Genomic DNA, 22,706 nt, shown 5'->3' with positions numbered 1-22,706 from the left:
GGAGAAGCGGGGCAGTCGGCCCTGGCCCACGTAAGGTGTCCCTAGCACCCTGTGTGTGTGACCCCCCCCCCCCCATTTCCACCCAGGCTGGTGGAAACTCTGCAGATAAACTTTTGAACTCTGGGGTGGCACTGACCGGAGACTGAGACTTTTGGGTTGTTGGACTTTGGGGTGATTGGACTTAAGACCCTAAGGACAGTGCCAAATGTACTTGGAGGTGGGTTTTTGCTTATGGTTTGTGTATAGTCCTGTTTGTGGTGTCTCTCCAACATGATGCCATGTTGTTTCCCTCCTTTATTAAAAGGATTTTGCTACACTCAGACTTCGTGCTTGCGAGTGGGGAAGTATTGCCTCCTAGAGGCGCCCGGGGGGGTGGTAGGTAATTGTCCCAGGTCACTGGGTGGGGGCTCGAGCCGGTTTTGCATTGTGTTATTGAAACGGAACCCCTGGATACTGAACCCGGCCCTTGTTGCTGCCAACTCAGAGGGGCAGAAGGGTTACACCTATTACCACGATGCATCTTATCTTGCTGCACAGTCAATAAATTCAGATGGCATGAGCCCAACAAAGACAGACATCCCCTCGGGCAGTTCTCCTCCCAGTGCAGCTCTGGGGCATATGATGGGGGATTTTTTACAAGAGCTCTCTATACAAACAGCTTCAGAAGCTACCTGTTCGCTGACAAAACAGAAGTAATTGAAGGATCATGTTGTAATTAAGTGATCCTTCTGGTGGCCACCTTTCCTGGCTCTCTAGTTGATATTGAGGCCAGTCAACTGTACAGAACCTTTTTAGTTTACTCTTAGTCATTGGATCCAAACCAAACACTTTCCAATTTGCTAGAATGCATTCTGGGGGCATACACCGTGCCCTGCCTGTACTCTATCCCTGCCCCATACCTATGGGAAGACATTGGGCGTCCCCAGGTCTTAACAGGCAAACAAAAGGTTAACAGCACTGGACTGTTCCTACCTTATCCACAGGACCGGTTCCTCACCGTCGCCCGCAGCTGCTTCTCCACTATCTGAGTGCGTTGCACCGTTGTGCCTTCCAAGGTCAGTCTGACGCGTCTCTGCCGAGGCCCCCGGTAAAAGCACCAGTGCGCGCTGGGCGTCGGCTGTGACTGTCGTCCACCAGCCATTGGAGGAGTCCGGGCAAGGCACAATTTTTGCCTCGAGCCCACCCAGGGACGCCAAAACTGTTGCCGGCCCAAAAGGCCTGAGGCAGCAAACAGTGGTTCGTTGCCCGGTGTGCTTCGTTCCAAATAACACACCAAGGTGGAGAATGCAGAAAAAGTTTATTTGAGCCCAAATAAAGGTGCAAGGGAGATATTACAATCTCAAATCCTGCACACAGACATAAGCTGTGTGTCTCTTCTTATACATGACTTCAGCCAGGCATCCTCATTACCCCCCACTATTCTCCTCCCCCCTTTACTCCCCTCCTATATAGTACACACATTGTATAGTTAACAATTAAATCATCCTTGACAGCAGACAATTCATCTTGTTAGTAACTTTTCAAGGCTGTTACCTTGGTTTACTTTCGGATTTATTACTTTGCCCCCCTCCCCTCCTCCTCCTCCTAAGCTAGATACAAACAGGCTTTCAGTGTTGCACTGATAAGGAGCAGTTACACATTCCATTCTCAATTCTAACCTGGGAGTTCAACTAAAGTTTAATATGGAGGCACTCTGGACAAGCATAAAATAACTTTGGTCCATTCAGGCCTAGTATAGATGCCTGATGACACCAACAACAGGAAGTATAAAAGCCCAGCCCCAGTGCTCAGTTGACCACTGGCTGCTGAAGAAGACAGACGCTGGTGCCCTAGCTCCCGCTGGGCCGAGCCTGCCCCGTGCTCGCCACCCTGAGGAGGACTGGCCGAGCCTGCCCCGTGCTCGCCACCCGGAGGAGCTGCCTGAGCTTCCCCTCGCCCAGTATACTGAGGAGCAGCCCGGCTTACCCAGCGCTCAGTACCCTGAGGAGCCCATGGTGTGGGACACTGCGGAAGACGCTGGGGATGCACAAGTACCAATGGAGGGGGAGATTGGAAGTGGCACGGGGGTAGCCGACCCTAGTCTGGCTGCAGCAGACCCCGAGCCAATGTCAGTGTGTTGCGGCCAGGATCCCCACTGACACAGCAGCTGACTGACTGCCGCTGTTAGGGCCCTGGGCTGGGACACAGTGGAGTGGGTGGGCCTGCGTCCCCCTTGCCACCACACTCACGGGTGGCAGTCTCCCACTCACCCCCAACGCTCAGGCGTAGGAGCCTGGACTTACCTTAGTGAACTGCTTGGTGCCCCACCCTGATCCAGGGCCTGGGCTTATATATTGTTTGTTTGCTCAGCCCCTGCCTAAGGGTCTGAGCCCTGAACTGCTTGTTGGCCCTGACCCAGGGCCTGGGCTTCTGTACTGAACTGTTGGTTTGCTCAGCCTCTGCCTGAGAACTTGAACTCTGACTTATAGTCGTTTGCTGCCCCGCCCTGACTGCAGGCCTGGGTTTAGGTACTGAACTGATTGTTTGCCCAGCCCCTACCTGAGGGTCGGAGCCTTGAGCTATAGTGCTGTCGCCCCGCCCTGAGTTAGGGCCCAGGCTAATTAGACTGATCTCCGGCTCAGCCCCGCCTGAGGGGCCGAGCCCCTGACTGTTCTTTGCCCTATCAGACAACGCCGCCGATCGCAGACGCATGTAGTGAGGCGACCTGGCTCCCAGCCACGCCTGAGAGGGCCGAGCCCCAACACTGGACGCTTACACTGCCTGACCATGGTGGAGCTGACCAATATGGGTCTTAGCCCCTTTGTAAGTATCTTGTTCAAATGCTTATGAATGTTTTGTTACTGTTTGGATGTAGTAAATTGCTTATTATTTAGGCTTTTAGACATGGTTAGAGCAATTATACTAATACCCTTTGGCCTTTGGATTTAATAACAAAAATTATGGTTATTGTCATTGTAATACCCTCCATAAATAATAATAATTCCAAACCTTCAGTCTGTATTTCCCAAGTACAATGACTTTGCACACTTAGTCCATGCTTGGTTAAACTCTTAATTCTTTGCCATTCCTCTGTTCGATTCTTTGGGTAGTTTTAAAACATGTTTGAAATCTTAGGGCCCCAATCTTGTAACTCTGTTCACATCATTAATTCAATTAGTTGCCAACCCTCCAGGATTGTCCTGGAATCTCCATGAATTAAAGATTAATTTTAATTAAATATATCATGTGATGAAACCTCCAGGAATATATCCAATCAAAAGTGGCAACCCTATATCCTACTGAAAGGTTTCAGCCATTACTGGGCCATTATTATTTTTTTCAGGTTTTATCTTTTTACATATCAAGCACAATGGAGCTGTCCACTGCACAGGTAACATTTGTGCAAGAGTTTGTGGATTGAACAAGCACAAACCTCAGCACTTTCCATTCCAGATACAAGAGTGCACTTTTTGGCCTGTTTTCACTAATAAAAAACCCTCACATCACAGATCACAGCAGATCTCCCATAAATTCCCCACAGAGGAGGACAAAGAGAGAGGAAAAAAAGAGACCCACGTGTAACAAATGCTAGTCACATCACTTAATGCACTTCCTGAACAGCGCTCAGATACTAGTGATGAGGGGAATGTAAGAGCCGGAATAGAATAAAATAGAATAGATTCCAAGGCCAGAACGGACCACTGTGATCATCTAGTCTGACCACCTGTGTTGCACAGTCCATAGAACTTCCCCAAAATAATTTCTAGGGCAGCTCTCTTGGAAAAACATCCAATCTTGATTTTGAAATTGCCAGTCAGTTATTCCAATAGTTAATTACCTCACTGTTAAAAACATATGCCTTATTTCCAGTCTGAATTTGTCTAGCTTCAGCTTCCAGCTATTAGATTATTTTATATTCCCCTATAAACAGTGATGAAGTCACCCCTTAACCTTCTCTTTGTTGAGCTAAAAAAAATTGAGCTCCCTCCTATCACTATAAGACATGTTTTCTAATGCTTTAATCATTCTTGTGACTCTTCTTTGAGCCCTCTCCAATTTAGTGGTGTCCTTGTTGAATTTTGATACCAGAACTGGACACAGTATTCCAGCAGTGGTAGCACAAGTGCCAAATAACCTCTCTACTCCTACTCGAGATTCAAGTATTTATGCCTCCAAGGATCGCATTAGTCCTTTTGGCCATAGCATCACATTGGGAGCTCAGGGTCAACTGATTATCCACTACAATCCCCAAATCTTTTTCAGAATCACGACTTTCCAGGATAGAGACCCCCATTCTGCAAGTATGGCCTACATTCTTGGTTTCTAAATGTATGCATTTACATTTAGTGGTATTAAAATGCATATTGTTTGCTTGCATGCAGTTAACCAAGTGATACAAATCACTCTGTATCAGTGACCCGTCCTCTTCATTATTTATTACTCCCCCAATTTTTGGGGCCTCTGCAAACTTTATCAGTGATTATTTTGTTTTCTTCTAGGTAATTGATAATAGTGTTAAATAGCATAGGGCCAAGAACCAATCTCTTCAGAACCCCACTGGAAACATATGTGTTTGATGATTTTCCAATTACAATTACACTGAGATCTATTAGTTAGCCAGTTTTTAATCCATTTGATGTGTGCCATGTAATTTTTATATCATTCTAGTTTTTTAAATCACGATGCCTTACAGGAATATAAACACTAATACCTTCATCAACCAATTTTGTAACTTTTTTGGATGAGATTATCAAGCGAATTTGACAGTGAATTTTCCATAAACCCATGTTGATTTGCATTAGTTATATTACTCTCCTATAATTCTTTATTTGAATCCTGCATGAGCCACTCCATTATCTTTCTGGGAATCAATGTCAGACTTACAAGCCTATAAATGACCCAGGTTATCCTCAAAAAAAACAGGAGTACTTGTGGCACCTACAGACTAACACGGCTGCTACTCTGAAACCAGGTTATCCTGTTTACCTTTTTAAAAAATAGGCACATTATCTTTCTTCCAGAACTTCCTGAGCATTTCAAGACTTACTAATAAAAAAAGAAAGCAACATTAATGGTCCAGTGAGCTCCTCAGCCAACTCTTATAAAACTCTTGGGTGCAAATTATCTGGATCTGATGATTTTTAAATATCTAACTTTAATAGCTGTTGTTTAACATCATCCTTAGTTACTGTTGGAGTGGAAAGTATATCATGTGATATGAATCCATCTTTTCCCCCAAATACAGAATGGAAATATTTATTGAACACTTCTGCTTTTTTTGTATTATTATTAATAATTCTACCATTTCCATCTAGCAATGTATTAATACCAATGTTAGGAATCTTTTTATTTCTAATATACTTTGAAAACTCCTTATTGTCCTTAGCTGTGCTGGCCATAGGTTTCTCCTTGCATCCCTTTTCTTCCCTTTTCAATGTTCTACAATTCATTGCTTCTGATTTATATTCATGACTATCTACTGCCCCTTTCTTCCACTTGTTACATTTTATGTATTCTATATAAAGTTGCTTTTACTGCTTACTGGTTGAATATTTTGTTCAAGTTATTCACCAATATCTACCCCTTTGCAATCTCAAGGTGTGTAAAGCAATACAGAATTTTCTCCTTTGTGTTAATTACCATAAAGCATTTTAATACATGTGATAATGCTACTTTAATCAATTACTAATGGCAATGAGTTATCTCAACTACACTGTATTTTAGTTTGCTGCTTAATGTTGGAGGAGTTCAAATTTACCATTTCAGAAGGGAGATCTATGTAAAACTTATTTAATATTTAGGTTTTGATGTTTTTCCTGAACAATATTTATAACACTTTTGCCTCTTCTTCACACTTAGTGTGTTGTGTATATTGACATTTTACCATCATACAAAAAGATGATAAATATATGGTTGATATTTTTCATTTGCCCTTAATGTAATTCAGATAATGAGCATGTTAGAATTTATTGCTTTTAAGTGAAAGAAAAATCTAGCTCTTCATAATTTTATCAAGATTTAATGCTACTTGGAAAAGATGTAGTTTTAAAAAACCCTGGACATTCTGTAAGTCAGATAATTGGCCATTCGTCTCATATTAGCATTTGTTCGACAGCATCAGATTAGATGATATAGCATTCCCACTGCCTCAAAGTACTCAGGGATGCATGGCTGTGAGGCCAGTGGAAACTCTGTGGAATCATCAAAATTCAGGGCTCAATCCTGCAAGTATACATTTAACTTGACACACTGAGTAGCGCCAATGCATAAAGTTAAAAATCTGAGTAAATCTTTGCAGGATCAGGGCCTCAGTGTGCCACTTTTTCTACATTGGTTTCTCATTCACATTAAACTTTCCAAACATCAAAAACCACATTCCAAGTGAAAAGCTGTCAGCAAATTCTGATTATTGAAAGAAACAAAGCAAGACCAGACTTACTAAAAGAATAAATATATTTCAGAAAATACTTTTTTCCCTTAGCCTTTCTTATTTGATAAGGTGTGTTGAGGCTCCTCTACCACATTTCAGCCCCCAAAGGAATTGCTGAAATTATAATCCAAATGAGGTACCTTACAGGATATGGTGACACAACCAACTCTGATATGACAAATACATTCCAATTATTTAGAAAATATCATTCATTCTTAACTAGATATGGTTTTAGGTTTAATATGTCCAGCTTTTTTAAAGATACTTTGGATGAAGAAAATACTATTCTGAAGAACTGTTCCTCATGAATTAATCAAAACATTCTATTTTACATAAAACCCAAGACCTTAATTTATCAGCACCATAAATATGTCAAAGGAAGCTGCAAGAACTCAGGAATGTTACAAATAATCAGCAGCTACAATTTCTTTCTTTAACAGATAGCCTAAATTATCATGAATTCTTGTGTACAGTATGCATGTGTATTAGCTAATGAATGCACATCAAAATCTGACATTTCCTACAAAGAAATTCACATTGACCTGTGCCACACTGAGAAAGATCCAGTTACTGTCCATTTGCATGTAAATAATGGGATTAGTATTTACATTTTGGAAAGTGTCCATAAACTTCAATGAATGTATTCTTTTGGTTTTCTGGGTTAGGTGACTTTCCGGGGACTTCAGTATGTATTGGATAAAGTTCAGAACCCTGCAAACCCCTACCCATAGGAATAAATTGACTTAAGTAGGACTAGTTCCATGCAGAAAGGTTTGCAGGATTACTCCATTCATACTAATATTTGTCTTTGTCACTCCTGCATTTACAGTTGGGAAATGGGAGATTTCATGTTATGATGATTTCTCCAAAGTGAGTAACATCTTTAGAACTGAATTTGCTAAGTGCTGAGCTTTCCCTACTTCCACTGAAATCCATTCTCAGAGTTTCTTGAGTGGGGCAATGCTCCTGTTGCAATGCAAGAAGAACTTCGATTTTTTTAACTGTTCATGTTTATTTAAAAAAAAGGTAAAACTTATTTATGATATTTTTCCACTCAATTTAGTGTTTTGTGTTTGCCTTTCTGTTACAGTGAAATCTCTCAAAGTGACTCTCTAGAAAGACTAGAAGCTTGTGCATTTGACAACCTTCCCAGCTTGTCTGAAATGTAAGCATCAGCTAAAAGGAGGACTTTGTTGGTGTCATTTATGACTTCAATAGTGCAAACAATGCAAAATAAGTGTTATTGGCCAAATTCTGCTCATTTAATTCCATGGGCTTTGGAACAGGTCTGTGGTGAGAATCACTTCTCTCCAAAGTACTGTATTAAATTGGAAACACATTGAAGTATTTAAAGCCCAAATGTTGCTAATGACCGCAACACACCTAAAGCAAGGGGATGGGGGGACGTTTTCCAGGCTTGCCGCAAAAAGGCAGTAGTGCTTTATGGTGGGGGGCGGTGGGGAGAAGGTCAGAAACTGCTGCAAAAAGGTGGGTGGTGGTCAGCTTTGCAGCACGGATTCACTCCTGGGGAACATAAGGGCAGAAGGCTTTAAAGGTGCAAGGCCTGGCATTGGAAACCCCTTTCTCCACTCAGCAGGCAAGGTAGCAGCAGGAAGCAGAGGATCCAGGCATGCTAGGAAGCATGGCTCCATTTGGTCACAGGAGGGTGAGAGTGGAGAGAAGGGGGGAAAGTTCCTCCTTCCCCAGACAGGGACAGGCACTGTCAGGGTAGAAACAGCTCACAGGGAGGCCGGGGTGTAGCCATGGATGGGCCTGCATGGGCCATGGCCCACCCACTTAGCATCCAGGCCCATCCCTGGCTCTGCTTGCCCCGCTCCACCCACCTGCCCGGCACTCCTATCAGGCCACAGTGTCGGGGCACCGTGGCCTGCCCCGCTCCACCCACCCATCCAGTGCTGCAGCCAGGGAGCGGGATCAGGGAACAAGGGCTTTCCCTACACTGCCCACCTGCCCAGTGCTCCTGCCAAGGGCAGTTACCAAGACAGGGTTTGGGGAAGCCCACTGTGGCGTATTAGATCACCCAGGGCAGCCTCATGGACTGGGGAGGGGGAATATTCCAGGGGAAGCAACCACACATGAAGGCTGTGTTTGCTGGTGGGATAGTCAGAAGCCATTTGCGGTAAGTGGTCAGTGAGATGGTTTCTGAGGTTGTTTCCACAGCATTGCAGAGCTTCTAACATGTATTGGGTCACCCAGAATCAGGATGTTCTTCTACATTGAGCCTAGGAGATGGGAGTGATGCTGATTCCAGGGGTGAGTGTGCTCTGCAACAGACAAAGGTCCGGGGGACAGGTGGCACAGGTGATATACTGCCTTGCAGTGTGGCAACAGGTGGTGATTGCAGGGTCCTCCAGGAGGTGCAGAGTCTGGACTCAAATTGTCCCTCTCAGAGTTTACTTGAGGGGGATGGGAGTGGGCCTTGCCAGGTAATAAATAGGCCAGGGCTAGGAATGGGAGTCCAAGAATCCATATCAGGCCCATCTGGAGGGTGCACCGTAGTGGGGACACTAATGGTGTTGCACAGCTGATGCAAGCTAATCTGCAATTGTTGCAACAACTTCAGGCATCTGTGAGTGAGGGGCTTGGCTTGGGCTTCAGGGGAGGCCCAGTGTGGGCATGAGTTTGGAAGTCAGGAGACAGGCAGGTGGGGCAGACCCACCAAAACGGTTGGGGGGCAGCAGTGTAGATGAAACCCCTGGGCACATTTTGACTCACTGGTTGTAAAGACATGTAACTTCCTGGAATAGAGTTGAGGGGGGACTGTGGGGAACAGGGCACCAAGGAGGTCATAGAATCATAGATTATTAGGGGCCACAAGAGATCATCTAGTCCAACCCCCTGCTCAAAGCAGGACCAATCCCCAAATGATCCCCTCAAGGATTGAACTCACAAACCGTGGGTTTAGGAGGCCAATGCTTAAACCACTGAGCTATCCCACCCCTGAGTCAGTCCTAAGTACAGTTACGCTGGGGTGACTGACCCTATGGGAGTTCACTTTCTCAATACAACTATGGATAAAATCCTGAGAGGGGAATATGTGGACATATTATCTCTGTTGTCCAGGGAAGTGTTGACAGAAAGTAAACTGGGACAGAGCAAGCAGAGTAGAGAGCTGCCCAAGTGGCCAAGGGTGCCTAGAACGTTGGTCCCCAACAGCACCCCAAGAGAATATCGATTAATACATCACCTTTCATACCCACAAGGTGGCTCCATTAACAGTGCAAGCCCCTGCGCTCTGTTGAACTGACACTGTGGAACCCATCTCATTTTCAGTTCAACAGGGCACAGGGGCTTGCACCAGGAGCTAGAGATGAACTTGAGGAGATGCTGCTGGCACTATGGAGCCATGACATATGAGGTTGGCAGTGGCATACAGAGCCTGGACTCCAGGCGCATGGCTCAGCTATGAAGAAAGTTGTAGAGTTCTTGCAATTTCAGGATCTGGAATGCTGGTCACCTATATAGCCTCTCATACACATAAAGCCCCCGACCCTGCAGTCAGATCCACGCAGTCTGACTACTGCTCCTCAGCTGGACTATCTTATCTCCAGAGAAGTCAATGGCACTGTAACAAATTCACACGAGCTCCGGAGAGCCCCATTAACTGAAGCCCAGCTTGAACAAAGAGGTCTAGTTGCATGCATCTGATTGCAGAATCAGAACAGAGTCATACACCCAAACTTCAGCTTCACAGCCCATCTCTCAGACTAATGTTTAGCCAAAAGGTCATTATTAATAGTATAAGTATATTTTAGAAGATAATAGATTGGCAGCAATAACTTCTTTAATGGTGTATAGAAGTGATTTCACCTTTCTCAAAGTAAAACAGTAACAGCTCTCCAGCTAGGTGCTATCCAATCGTGGCTGCCTGGGATCCTCAGAAATTTCAGTCTGGCATATGCTTAGGGCTTTGATCAGTTTATATTAACTAGAAGGATAAGTTACACTGAAGTCAATACTACAATTTTGACTTAAATAGGACTTTGTACAGATCCAAGATGGAGAATCCTAATGCAGAATAAACTTTAAAATATTACTATTTGTATTGCAATAGCACTTCGGAGCTCTAGTCATGATCCAGAGCCCCATTGTGCTAGGTGCTGTAAACACAGAACAAAAAGATGGTCTTTGCCCCAAAGACCTTATATGTACATGGCCCCAAACCAAATCACAGTAATGACCAGGAGGTCCAGGCACGGTAATCACAAGTTACTGAACTTTGTGAGTTAGGGAGCACATTTACATCATTAATTACTTTTGGCAACCGTAGCTTGATTTTATTTTCAATATTACTTTAGAACTAGCAGTCTGGTTGTAAAAACGTGACATTTTAGCAATGAGTTCCGCTATTGACTCTTTGTTGAGAGTGTCATCTGTTCATGTAGATCAGCAAAGTGCAGATTCTCCCTACTATTAAACTACTATTTATTAAACTACTAAAATATTTTCCTTCTTTATAAACTAATCACAAACACAAACAATCTGATACACATTGAGCATGGAGCATTCAGAAATCTTCCAACGCTAAAATACTTTAAAAAAAATACAGAGTTACAAGAAAAAAGGATTGTTTCCTAATTTTATTACATTACCATGCATGAAAGTATGTGCTACATTTACTGTAGCTTTAATAGGCAGTTAATCTATTGTGAGATCCTGTAATAGGCTTTACAGGATGCCTATTAATGCCAGGAAATTAACTCAGGTCAGACCATTAAGGGGCAAAGTTGTAGCAGGATCTACTAATTAGAGTATGTCTACACTACCAGAGTAGTTCGATTTAACTTAACTCGAATTTGTGGAATCGACCTTACAAAGTCAAACGTGTGTATCCACACTAAGGACAGTAATTTGACTTTGTGAGTCCACACTAATGGGGCAAGCGTCGACATTGGAAGCGGTGCACTGTGGGCAGCTATCCCACAGTTCCCGCAGTCCCCGCTGCCCATTGGAATGCTGAGGCGAGCCCCCAATGCCTGCTGGGGGGAAAAAATGTGTCGAGGGTGGTTTTGGGTAACTGTCGTCATTCAACCGTCACTCCCGCCCTCCCTTCGTGAAAGCGCCGGCGGGAAATCTCTTCGCGCACTTTTCTGGTCAGTGACAGCGGACGCCACAGCACTGCGAGCATGGAGCCCGCTGCGATCATTGCTGCACTTATGGCCATTGTCAACTCCTCGCACCTTATCGTCCACCTCTTCCACTGTCAGATGCTGAGAAATCGGGCGAGGAGGCTCCGGCAGCACGGTGAGGACATGAAGTGTGAGAGTGGCACAGACCTCTCACAGAGCACGGGACCCCGCGCTGTGGACATCATGGTGGCAATGGGTCATGTTCATGCTGTGGAACGGCGATTCTGGGCCCGGGAAACAAGCACGGACTGGTGGGACCGCATAGTGCTGCAGGTCTGGGATGAATCACAGTGGCTGTGAAACTTTCGCATGCGTAAGGGCACTTTCCTTGAACTCTGTGAATTGCTGTCCCCTGCCCTGAAGCGCAAGGACACCCGGATGCGAGCAGCCCTGAGTGTGCAGAAGCGAGTGGCCATAGCCCTCTGGAAACTTGCCACGCTAGACAGCTACCAGTCAGTAGCAAACCACTTTGGCGTGGGCAAATCTACCGTGGGGGTTGCTGTGATGCAAGTAGCTCACGCAATCATTGAGCTACTGCTCTCAAAGGTAGTGACCCTGGGAAACGTCCAGGTCGTCATAGATGGCTTCGCTGCGATGGGATTCCCAAACTGCGGTGGGGTTATAGATGGGACTCACATCCCTATCCTGGGACCAGCCCACCAGGCCAGCCAGTATATTAACCGAAAGGGCTACTTTTCAATGGTGCTGCAAGCACTGGTGGACCATAGGGGACGCTTTACCAACATCAACGTCGGGTGGCCGGGCAAGGTTCATGACACGCGTGTTTTCAGGAACTCTGGTCTGTTTAGACGCCTGCAGGAAGGTAGTTTCTTCCCGGACCACAAAATAACTGTTGGGGATGTGCAGATGCCTATAGTGATCCTCGGGGACCCAGCCTACCCGCTAATGCCCTGGCTCATGAAGCCCTATACAGGCGTCTTGGACAGTGACAAAGAACTCTTTAACTACCGGCTGAGCAAGTGCAGAATGGTGGTGGAGTGTGCTTTCGGATGTCTCAAGGGGAGATGGAGGAGCTTACTGACTCGCTTGGATCTCAGCGAAACCAATATCCCCATTGTTATTGCAGCTTGCTGTGTGCTCCACAATCTCTGTGAGAGCAAGGGGGAGACCTTTATGGCAGGATGGGAGGTTGAGGCAAATCGCCTGGCTGCTGATTATGCACAGCCGTGCGATTAGAAGAGCCCAGCGGGAAGCGCTGTGCATCTGGGAGACTTTGAAAGCTAGGTTCCTCAGCGAGCAGCGTGACCTGTGACTGTTCAGTTTCTTTACAGAGAAGCTGAACCTGGCCGTTTCTTTACCCAGTTACTGTTGACTATCCTCTGCAGTTACATACCCCGTTCACCCCGTTTCCCTCCTTCCAACACACGTTTAAAAATAAAATACATGGAACATTGTTAATTAACAACGTTTTCTCTATTAATGACTTCGCGTTAAAGGGTTGAAACTGGGACGCAGACTGTGGTGGGTAGGGTGTGTAGTGATGTAAAGACCGCTTCTAAACTCGAGGAATGATAGGCTCCTGCTCCTAGAGCGGTCTGCAGTGCCGGACTGGTTGTTTCAACGGAGCCTGCCATCCCTCCTTTTCGGGACTCTGTGTGTGGGGGCTATGTGACCTTTTGGCGGAGGAGGACGGTTACAGATTCCCCTGCTGCGTGGCTCTGTGGTCCAGGACAAGGACCGCTGCATAATATCTGTAAGCGCCCTCCCCCGCCACAAAGTCTCGTACCCCCCACCCACCCACACAGAACATGAAAACCACCTCCCAGACCGACCAGGGTGCCTACTGACTGCACTGTGTGTGTGACCTGCTGCTGATCCTGCCCCCATGTCTGAACCCTGGTAAAGGTGACTGTCCTATGCAATTACCAACCCCCTTCCCCCTTCCCCCCCCCCCCGCTTCAAACACAGTCTTCTGTACAAGAACATGACGGAAACAGTAATTAACAGGAAAGTATTTTTAATAATCAACTAGACAGTTAGGGGATGAAACTGGGATGGGGGCTTGGGTGAGGCAGGAAGGAAAGGACTTCTCAAAATTTAGGGAATGAGAGCCTTCCTGTAATTGAGCACTCTGCAGGGGTGGAGTGACAGTTTTCACAGCCCCTGGCGCCCCTCCTTCTTGTTACTTTGGGTGAGGGGGGTCTGGGACTTTGTGGCGGGGGAGGGCGGTTGCAGATACACTGCAGGGGGGCTCTGTCCTCCTGCCTGTGGTCCTGCAGAACATCCACAAGGCGCCGGAGCGTGTCCGTTTGCTCCCTCATTAGTCCAAGTAGTGTTTGAGTCACCTGCTGGTACTCTTGACGCCACCTGTCCTCCCGTTCGCTGTGTGAGCGCTGGTACTGAGAGAGGTTCTCCTTCCACTGGCTCTGCTGGGCCGCCTCAGCTCGGGAGCAGCCCATAAGTTCAGCGAACATCTCGTCCCGTGTCCTTTTCTTTCACCGCCTAATCTGCGCCAGCCTCTGTGAGGGGGATGCTGGGGCAGGTCGGGAGACAGTCGCAGCTGTGTGATGGGAAAAAGGGAGTGAATTCCTTACAAAGATATATTTTTGTGAACAATGAACATAGTCTAGTGTGTCTCTGTGAACAAGACCATGCACAGCACCTATCTCATGCGCACTCAGGACAAGTTCGAATTTTCGGCCTTCGCATTCATTGCCTGGGGTCTTGCACTGGAGATCAGACAAGCGGGGCAGGACAGCAGAATCCATGGAGCAGGCAGGCATGGTAAGCCGTAGACTTTTGGCTGCTTAAAACTTAATGTATAGCAGTGCCCTCCTGCTGCAGGCAATCCGGAAAGCATGAACTCTGCCCCTATTCCACCCCCTCGCGGCTGTCCCTGGGAAAGATCCCTGTATGCTGCCCCTTTGCAGCCTCCACCACGTGGCTGTAAACCGACGCTTATTGTTATGCAAAGGAACAGTGAAGCATTCCCAATACTAACATTACCCTAATTCAATGCAGGAGTCGCCGAGCGAGATCACCCTGAGGAGGATCACTGACAGCGATAGAGAGCGCATGCTGCGTGAAAGCCAGCACAAACCAGGGGCCTATGCTGCCATGCTCGTGGAGGCAATGCTCCCAGAGTACCTGATGATAACCTGGCATGGAAAAGTGTCCTACCACGGAGCACCCGATAAGGCAGCTCTCCCCAGGAACCTCATGCGTAGGCTTTCCGATTACCTCTAGGAGAGCTTCGTGGAGATCTCCCAAGAGGATTTCTGTTCTATCCCCATATATATTGACCTTCTTTTCACATAGTCCAGATTCCTGATCCATTAAAAATAAATGTTTACATGTTTAAAGCACTTACCGACTGATCCTTCCCCGATTCAGGGTCCGGGTTAACGGCCAGGAAGGGTTGGTAGGGGATCTCAGTGAGGGTGATGAAGAGATCCTGGCTGTCGGGGAAATCAGCGTTGTAAGCGCTGTCGACTGCCTCGTCCTCCACAAACCCTTCCTCATCTTCCCAGTCCGCGAACATCGCCGAGGAACTGCCCGTCGACAGTATCCCATCGTCAGAATCCACGGTCACTGGTGGGGCAGTGGTGGCAGACCCACCGAGAATGGCATGCAGTGCCTCATAGAAGCGGCATGTCTGGGGCTGGGATCTGGAGCATCCGTTTGCTGCTTTGAGTTTTTGGTAGCCTTGTCTCAGGTCCTTGATTTTCATGCGGCACTGCGTTGTATCCCGGTTGTATCCTCGGTCTGCCATGGCTTTGGAGACCTTCTCGTAGGTCTTTGCATTCCGTTTTTTGGAGCACAGCTCTGAAAGCACAGACTCATCACCCCACACAGCGATCAGATCCAAGACTTCCCGGTCAGTCCATGCTGGGGCCCTCTTTCTACTCTGAGATTGCATGGACTCCTCTGCTGGAGAGCTCTGCAGTGCTGCTGAGCTCGCCCCGATGTCCAACCAGGAATTGAGATTCAAACTGGCCAGACAGGAAAAGGAATTCAAATTTTCCCGGGGCTTTTCCTGTGTGGCTGGTCAGAGCATCCAAGCTCAGACTGCTGTCCAGAGCGTCAACAGAGTGGTGCAGTGTGGGATAGCTCCCGGAGCTATTAGCGTTGAATTCCATCCACACCTAGCCTAATTAGACATGGCCATGTCGAATTTAGCGCTACTCCCCTCGTCGGGGAGGAGTACAGAAATCGAACTAAAGAGACCTCTATGTCGAACTAAATAGCTTCATTGTGTGGACGGGTGCAGGGTTAATTTGAATTAACGCTGCTAAGTTCGACATAAACTCCTAGTGTAGGCCAGGCCTTAGTTTCATTATACATAAGCCTCTTATTTCTAGGCTAGAGCTCTTTAAAGGCATAGCAGTGTGCAAAAAGTGCACTAAAAGACTGTTCTATGTGTTCAATATACGGATGCCATATAGTCTGCTTTGAATTTTTAACTTTTAATCTGCCTTCATGTAATAAGTGAAAGGTAATTTAAAAGCAGGAAGTTTTCTCTCACCTTGTAATGCAATGTGAAATTTGTATCTACAAAGTTTGCTTTAGGTCATGCTCCATTGCTATAATCTCTGTGCCTATAAATGACAATGTTTCTTTTCTCTAGAGCAGTGTTTGCCAAACTTGGGATGCCGCTTGTGCAGGGAAAGCCCCCGGCAGGCCGGGCCGGTTTATTTACCTGCCCCATCTACAGGTCCGGCCGATCGTGGCTCCCAATGGCCATGGTTCACTGCTGCAGGCCAATGGGAGCTGCTGGAAGCAGTGCAGGCCCAGGGACGTACTGGTACATACTTAAAGTGCTTTCTCCATGAGATGAACTCCCAGAATTGTATTACAGTTCACAAGAATCTGCTTCTCTGGCAGTAATATTGTTTCTTAAATTGGCATCTTCAGAGGCAGGTAGGTCTAGGGATATCATTAGGAAACATAATTACACCATCCTCGGGGAGGTAAAAGGATTACTTACAAAATGCTGTAGGCTCAGTCCTGCATTACATGTACATACTAAATTCCCATTGACTTTGTACACTCAAGTTTAGTCTAAGAATGCAGGACTGGGGCCTCTGGTTAAATAAATAAGTGACATTGCACTCTATATGATTTTATAAAAATATGCTAATGAGTGAATATAATGTAACTGGAATATGCTTCATGCAAAAGGTCTCTTGTAAAGTATCATTACAAAGCTTATAATCTATGAGTGTGGTCATCCTATTTGTATAAAGATATCATTCTTGTATCTGAAACTAGAAATATGAAATAACTCTGAGGGCCTATTGTAATTATGCAAAGTTTGGGCCATTAATGGTTATCTGGCATCTTGATGGCTCCCATCAACCAGGACAATTGACTATGGATGGCTCTGTTTGAAGGCAAGCTTTCCTGTGAGTCAGATTGGGAGGAATGAAGGCTTGGGGTCTTACAGTGACATGTGATCATGTCACGTGAACTGGAATCCATCTTTAACCTAGTGCTTTTCCCTTGAGAAGGTAGGGTGGGAACCCAGAGGGACAAAGGATTCCCACCTTATGCAAAAGATATATAAAAGGGTTCAACAGAACAAAGAGGAGAGCCATCATGAAGAATCCCCTAGCTACCACCTGAGCTGGAACAAGAGCTGTACCAGGGGAAAGAATTGTGCCCAGATCTGGAAGGTATCCAGTCTGAGGTAAAAACTTACTGTCACATCTCGAAGGGTAAGATTATCTGTATTCAGTTGGATTAGAGATAGATTTGTGTGTTTTATTTTATTTTGCTTGGTGACTTACTTTGTTCTGTCTGTTACTACTTGGAACCACTTAAATCCTACTTTCTGTATTTAATAAAATCACTTTTTACTTATTAATTATGTGTTAATACCTTGGGGGGCAACCAGCTGTGCATCTCTCTCTATCAGTGTTACAGAGGGCGAACAATTTATGAGTTTACTTTGTATAAGCTTTATACAGGGTAAAATGGATTTATTTGGGGTTTACACCCCATTGAGAATTGGATATCTAAGTGTTAAAGACAAGAACACTTCTGTTAGCTGCTTTCAGTTATGCCTACAACTGTTAGGGGACGTGATTCAGACCTGGGTCTGGGTTTGCAGCAGGCTAGCGAGTCTGGCTCAAACCAGGCAAGGCACTGAAGTCCTAAGATGACGGGGCAGGAAAACAGCAGCAGAAGTAGTCTTGGCACATCAGGTGGCAGCTCCCAAGAGGGTTTCTATGATCCAACCCATCACAATAGGGAATAAGTACATACACAGATAGATACTTCTCAAACATACACTTTAATAAACCATCCTTGCAAAAACTTCCCTAATTTGTCAAGGCCAATGTTTTTTCTTTCTTTCTTTTAGGCGGCGGGGGCAAAGGATGACAGGCAAGGAAGCTATCATTCATCTTCAGGTGGCCTCTGTATATTCCTACTCTTGGATCTAGATCAGATGCACAATTTAGTAAAGCAGTGTTACAATCACTATTGAACTAGGCCTAACTACACCATCCAGAGGGAGGAGTACTTCTCACCCAACTGCTTTGAGGAGAATGTGCAGAAGCCTCTTGAAGAAGTGAGGATTACTCACCTGTAACTGGAGTTCTTCAAGATGAATTCTGCACATTCACATGCCCCATCCACATTCCCCTCTTCAAGAGTCCTAATTTCAATTTTATAGCTCAGCAGGTAACAGAAGAAGCTGCATGGGCATGGCATGCCACCCTCCTTTCTATAGTCTCACCCTCTGAACATTGGAGGCTGGGAAGGGAAGGGCAAGAGGCACAGGAGCGCTCCAACAAGCTATTAAAAGGTTCTATCTGTTCAGGCTGCAGCTGATGCACCACCAAGAGTGAGACTGTGCAGGGGGTTGTTACAGGATTGGGTGAGTGAGATTCTGTGGCCTGCATTGCTCAGGAGGTCAAACTAGATGATCATAATGGTCCCTTCTGACCTTAAAGTCTATGAGTCTATGAGTAACCTTCATCAGAATGGGTGAAATTTGATTACCTTGGAGGCTCACAAATTCCAGCTCTGTCAGACTAGTGAAGGAGTTGAATGATAGGGTTAAGGATTTTCCACTGAAGCTTCCCTGCCATCAGCCCACATATATGTACTTTAGTAAAGGAGATACAAAATATTAAGTAATCCTATTTTAGTGATCTCTTATCACAAAGGGAAGAGTTATCATACTGGCAGCTTCTTAACTGTAAAGTTAAAGCCTATCTGCCCATTAGCGCATCTTAGAGTTGTGGATTTGACAACTCTGCCTCTATAGTCCCTCCGCAGCCTATTTCCCCTCACTTTTTATTTTCCATGCTTTACCACATTAACAAAATTATTATTTTATTGCATTTATTTTGAGGATATTGCTTATAGGAAAGACACTATCCAAAATAAGGCCCTGATCTAGCACAGAACTTAAACACATGCTTAACTTTAACGACATGAGTAGTCTCATTGACTTCAGTGTTACTACTCACATTCTTAATAAAGTTTAGCGTATACTGAGTTAGCACATGACATTGGAATGTATTGTTTTCTGTGATTAGGTGTGTGGCTGCTCTTTTAACACGTTGTGTATCTTGCTTTTCCCACATTTGTTGGTTTCAAAATATTCATAGAATCATAGAAGATTAGAGTTGGAAGACCTCAGGAAGTCATTTAGTCCAACCCCCTTGTAGCAGGGTGGACCCTGCTCCGGCCCTGAGGGCTTTGAAAAGCAGCCTGGCAGGGGTTGAGAGCTGCGGCTGGAGGCTGGGCTGATTGGGAAAGTGGCTGCAGCTGGGGGCCACACCCCAAACTGAGGAGCAGGGCCTTATAAGAGGCAGGGAAGCCAGAGCACAAAGAGTCTCTCTCTGGCTTCAGAGAGGGATGGGCCTGGCTGCTTATGAGCGGAGGTGAAGTACCTGGGTGAAGCAGGGCTGGGAACAGGCTGAGGAGCTGGGGAAGCTCCAGCCTGGAAAGCCCCAGGCTGCGGCCTAGCAAAGGGCCATAGGTACTGTGGGTTGCAGAGGGCAGCCCAGGGGTAGGACGAAGCAGCAGGTCCAAACCCCTATTGCCTGTGATGAGTGGGCTGATACTGCAGTCTGCCCCAGGGTGTGGGGCTAGACCATGACTGTCAGTGGCCACTACTGAGGCAAAGTGGGGATAGCAGCGTGGGGGTTCCCCTGGGAGGGGGAGACCCAGTTATAGGAAAAGGGGCACCGGGTCCAGGAAGGGACGCCGGGGCCTGCGAACAGGCGGGTCACCAGCCTGCCGAGGGCGCTCCAGGGCAGAACTGCGGGAAATTCTGAGACCAACCAGCAGGAGGCGCAGCAGGGGTGAGTACCACCCGTTTACACCCCTGCTCAAAGCCGGGCCAACCCCAATTAAAGCCTGACCTTAAAAACCTCTAAGAATAGAGATTCCACCCTCCTAGATCACCACCCTCCTAGTGAAATAGTGTTTCCTAATATGCAACCTAGACCTCCCGCACTGCAACTTGAGACCATTGCTCCTTGTTCTGTCATCTGTCACCACTGAGAACAGCCTAGCTCCATCCTCTTTGGAACCCCCCTTCAAATAGTTGAAGGCTGCTATCAAATCTCCCCTCATTGTTCTTTTCTGCAGACTAAATAAGTCCAGTTCCCTCAGCCTCACCTCATAAGTCATGTGCCCCAAACCCCTGATCATTTTTGTTGCCCTCCACTGGACTCTCTCCAATTTGTTCACATCCTTTCTGTAGTGAGGGGCCCAAAACTGGACGCAATTCTCCAGATATGGCCTCACCAGTGTCGAATAGATCCCTTCCCTCGATCTGCTGGCAATGCTCCTACTAATGTGGCCCAATATGCCATTAGCCTTCTTGGCAACAAGGGCACACTATTGACTCATATCCAGCTTCTTGTCCACTATAATTCTCAGGTCTCTTTCTGCAGAACTGCTGCTCAACCAGTCGGTCCCCAGCCTGTAGCAGTGCATGGGATTCTTCTGTCCTGAGTGCAGGACTTGTCCTTGTTGAACATCATCATATTTCTTTTGGCCCAATCCTCCAATTTGTCTAGGTCACTCTGGACCCTCCCTACCCTCCAAAGTATCTACCTCCCCCCCACAACTTAGTGTCATCCGCAAACTTGCTGAGGGTGAAATCTATCCCATCATCCAGATCATTAATGAAGATGTTAAACAAAACCAGCCCCAGGACCGACCCCTGGGGCATTCCGCTTGATACCGGCTGCCAACAAGACATCGAGCCGTTGATCACTACCCATTGAGCCTGACAATCTAGCCAGCTTTCTATCCACCTTATAGTCCATTCATCCAGCCCATACTTTTTAAAACTTACTACAGCAGTTTATACAGATTTTGGATGATACAGAAAGACCTAGATGTCCTGGTTTATAAGCCATTTAGGTATGAAGCTGCACATAAAATGCAAGTGTAGTTATTATGATTAGATTAGATGTACAAGTTAGCTAACTGCATATATAAATGAGGTAATTACAGTGATTTGCTCATGCACATACTCTGTTTGCACTTGGGGTCTGGTACATGGCCCAGTGAAGACAAGGCTGACAGCTTATATGTTTAAAAATCAGGACCACTATCAACTCTGTCTATATTTGCCTCCTGATCTACATAAACTGGTATAATAATTTGTTTAATAAAAAAAAAATTGGTGCCTGTAGTATTAGTCACCTCCTGGTGGCCAGAGGTCACTCTGCAGCACACTGCCTAGGTTTCCCCTTTTTCAGAGCCTTTATTAATTCACAGTTCAAAGATGGTTCAAACAATCCTCACAAGAGGGTTACTATTTACTTAGATCTCTGACACATACTGGCCCTGCAGACTCCAAGCAGTCCAGTGTATTCTGATTAATCCAAAATAACACAAAATACAAACTCATTCTGTCTTGATCCCAGCTAGCCTTTACAGTCTCTCCAGGCCTCCCTTTCTGGAAACCTTTTTCTTCAGCTTCTGGCCCTGCCAACTCAGAGCCTCCTTACTACCTGCACTAGTTACAGACCTAGCTGCAATTGCCTGACCTTCCCCCACTTTACTGCAACTACCTGCTCTTCGTATCCTGGGAGCACCAGGTTCAACCCAGGTGTGGCTTATCCTGTAATCAGACTTAGTTTAGCTCCAGGCTCTCTAGCCCAGGGGGCAAGCCACCCTCAAGTTACAGTGCCACATGCTTAAAGGAGTTAAGGCATAATGAACAAATAGAAAATGTGCTGACACCAAGTGTTATTGTTCTATAATGAAAAGTTAGTACAGTCCCCTCCAACTGGCTGGTAATAAAAGGAATGATGCATGTATGCTTATGGGTAAGCTCAGAGGCACATTGCTCAAAGGAATGGACTCATTTCTGGCATAAACTTCTATTGATGCTAGCAAAGAATTGGGCCTATAGTTCTTAAATGCTCAGAATGGTGTTTGCTCTTTGTGTTTTCAGGCCACTATTGCATCTTGCTCCTGATTTCCACTCCCATTATAAAATTACTTTGAGAGCAACATGTCAAATGTTCTTAGGCAAAAACAGTGAAGTGCAAAATGCATGCAATTTTTATCCAGTCTAATTTAAAGAGGGGGAAAGCAATATACTCAACCATTTTAGAACCCACCACGAGGTAGATGAAATGGATCTGACTCAATAGGGAATGTTGAACTGGATCTTTAAGTAAAGTAAATCCAGCTTTAATAATTAAAATCTGTAGTGCAGTACTATAATCTGTCCTTTTTTCAAATCTTTTTTCCTTATATGTTGTTTTTATTCTCAGCAAACTCTGTACAAATGGATTTTAAGATATTCATAGCTGTCATAGATTTTCTCCCCCACTTGGAGCTTTTGGGTTCCAAGATGGGGACCTGCATGAGCTCCTCTAAACTAATCCTAGTCTAGATCTGGTCCTGCTGCCACCAGTTACATTTAAAGTGGATAACACACTGCCTGTTCCCCCAAAACTCTCCCTGGGGAACACAGATTCAATCTCCCTGAATCTCAACACAAAGGGAAGCAGCCCACTTCCCCCCTCCCTCTCTCTCCTAGCCTACTCTGGAGAGATACACACCGATTCAACTCCGTGAATCAAACCCAGGAGGAACTCACTCTTCCCCCCTCCCCTTCCCCTGAATTTCCACAAGAGAAGGAATTAACCAAGTCCAAAGAAAAGAAAAGAATTTATTAAAAGAACAAAAGAAAGTAC

At 45.8% G+C, this 22,706-nt stretch overlaps 1 pseudogene; it reads left to right on the top strand.

The window, feature by feature from the left end:
* Positions 1-7,265: 7,265 nt before the first annotated feature.
* LOC120400529 overlaps positions 7,266-22,706 on the top strand; it is a 41,099-nt pseudogene continuing 25,658 nt past the window's right edge.

The sequence above is a fragment of the Mauremys reevesii genome, linkage group 3 (genome assembly GCF_016161935.1).
Source record: "Mauremys reevesii isolate NIE-2019 linkage group 3, ASM1616193v1, whole genome shotgun sequence".
Taxonomy (NCBI): Eukaryota; Metazoa; Chordata; order Testudines; family Geoemydidae; genus Mauremys; species Mauremys reevesii.
This window is presented reverse-complemented; position numbering and strand designations above follow the sequence as displayed.